This window comes from Eimeria mitis, genomic scaffold (assembly GCF_000499745.2).
Source record: "Eimeria mitis Houghton genomic scaffold, Emh_scaff319, whole genome shotgun sequence".
In the NCBI taxonomy this organism is placed as follows: domain Eukaryota; phylum Apicomplexa; class Conoidasida; order Eucoccidiorida; family Eimeriidae; genus Eimeria; species Eimeria mitis.
In genome coordinates this window covers 6174-6614 of record NW_013571532.1, presented here as the reverse complement: position 1 = coordinate 6614, position 441 = coordinate 6174, and the positions used below count along the sequence as shown (strand labels likewise).

The 441-nt window shown below is 52.2% G+C and overlaps 1 protein-coding gene across 1 annotated transcript in view; it reads right to left on the bottom strand.

The window, feature by feature from the left end:
• Window positions 1-441, bottom strand: part of EMH_0007700 (uncharacterized protein) — a gene marked incomplete at both ends in the record, with an annotated part of 7653 nt that overhangs the window by 3872 nt on the left and 3340 nt on the right. The window lies entirely within an intron of this gene.

Genomic DNA, 441 nt, shown 5'->3' with positions numbered 1-441 from the left:
AGCAGCAGCAGCAGCAGCAGCAGCAGCAGCAGCAGCAGCAGAGGGAGCAGCAAAAGAAAAAGAAAATGAAACCGCGAGAAAGCAGAAAAAGAAAAGACAGAAAAACAACTGCAGCAGCAACAGCAGCAGGAGTAAGAAGACGATGAAATAAACATATTTATGCTGCTGCTGTTGCTGCTGTTGCTGCTGTTGCTGCTGCTGCTGCTGCTGCACCAGCTACTAAGGCGATAGCAGACGCAGCGGGAGATGCAGCAGCAAAAACTGGAGAAGCATCAGCAGCAACAGCAGCAGCAGCAGCAAGTGTTTTTGTTGCAGCAGCCGCAGCAGCAGCAGCAGCAATACTTGTTGATGCTGCAGCAACAGCATTAGAAACAGCAGCAGCAACAGCACCACCACCACCACCACCACCACCATCACCAGCACCAGCAACACCACCACCAG